At 54.0% G+C, this 1,247-nt stretch overlaps 1 protein-coding gene across 1 annotated transcript in view; it reads right to left on the reverse strand.

Moving 5' to 3' along the window:
* PTPRN2 (protein tyrosine phosphatase receptor type N2) overlaps positions 1-1,247 on the reverse strand; it is a 529,168-nt gene that overhangs the window by 25,701 nt on the left and 502,220 nt on the right. The gene's annotated exons all lie outside the window — the stretch shown is intronic.

The following is a 1,247-nucleotide window of genomic DNA, read 5'->3' on the forward strand; positions in this document are numbered from 1 at the left end:
GGGGAAGAGAAGGGGAAGGAGGTGGAGAGGGAGGGGGAAGAGGAGGGGCAGAGGGGAGACTGGAGCGCTTTCAGCCCTGAGCTAACAGTGGTGCGGATAAGCTATTGTGCCTGTGTTGATTTGTTCCTTTCTTCCTTTTTTCTCCCCTCTTTGGTCAAAGATTCAGCAAATTTTGTCAGAAAAAAAATGAAATAAAGAAATGCCTGGCAGTGTCAGAGTTGATGGCATTTGTATTCAAAGTGTCTGCAAGAGGCCAGCTGTGAGCAGGGGAAGAAGGACGGGTGCAGGTCTCGTGTGTCCACACCCTCGGGGGGCCGTCTGTCCGTCCCTCTAAGGAGCGGGGTGCACATGTCCCCCGTCACTGCAACGGAGCTTCTCTTCATCCCCCCTCGTCCCCCAGCTGTAATGGGAATAATCACCACCTGGACGAGAGTTGCAAAAACGTTCTGAATTGTGGCTCGACAATAGCCAATGAGAGAAAAGGAAGGTGCCTCTTCTAGGAGGAAGTAGCCCTGCATCTCTCCTCCTGCATCATGTGCCCTGAGATGGTCCTTAGGTCAAGCAGGCTGTTCTCATGCCCATGGGCAGCATGTAAGTAAGAGGATGGTGTTTACACTTATACTCCTGGCAGAATCAGCCAACTTAAGGAGAAGACCAGCGTCTCCATTTCAGGACTTGGGGAGCTGTGTGACCGTGCTCTCAGTCTCGGACCTGTGGGCCGGCCAGCGGCCCGGGAGACTGCTGCTTATCCTTTCACAGCGAAGAGTCGCTGAGTTTGGCCTCAACATGTTTCTCAAACAAGCGGTGGAAAAAGCCTTGGTTGGAAAGAGAATGATTCCGCATTGCGCTGTGCCCACCTGCGCTCCAGAGGCGGGGATGCCGCCATGCCAGTGTCGCCAACGCCTGAGTGACCGGCCTTCGGCCGAGGGTTTCCTCAGTTCCCTTCAGCTCACGTCACACAGCTCTGCCCAGATCTGCCTCAGAACTGGAGACGGTTCTCCATGGGTGGGTTAAAGGTGCTCTGGTCCAGTTCTCGAGGATACAGACCATACTCTGCACACCTCGTCTTCTCTCATGGACCGACACAGAAACACACACACACACACACACACACATGCAGGTGCACACACACAGGCACACACATTCCACACCCTCAGATACACACACACTCATGCAGGTGCACACACACACAGGCACATTCATTCCACACCCACACACTCAGATACACACACACTCATGCAGGTGCA

This window comes from Monodon monoceros, unplaced genomic scaffold (genome assembly GCF_005190385.1).
Source record: "Monodon monoceros isolate NGI ecotype Baffin Bay Population unplaced genomic scaffold, NGI_Narwhal_1 Super_Scaffold_2, whole genome shotgun sequence".
Lineage (NCBI taxonomy): Eukaryota > Metazoa > Chordata > Mammalia > Artiodactyla > Monodontidae > Monodon > Monodon monoceros.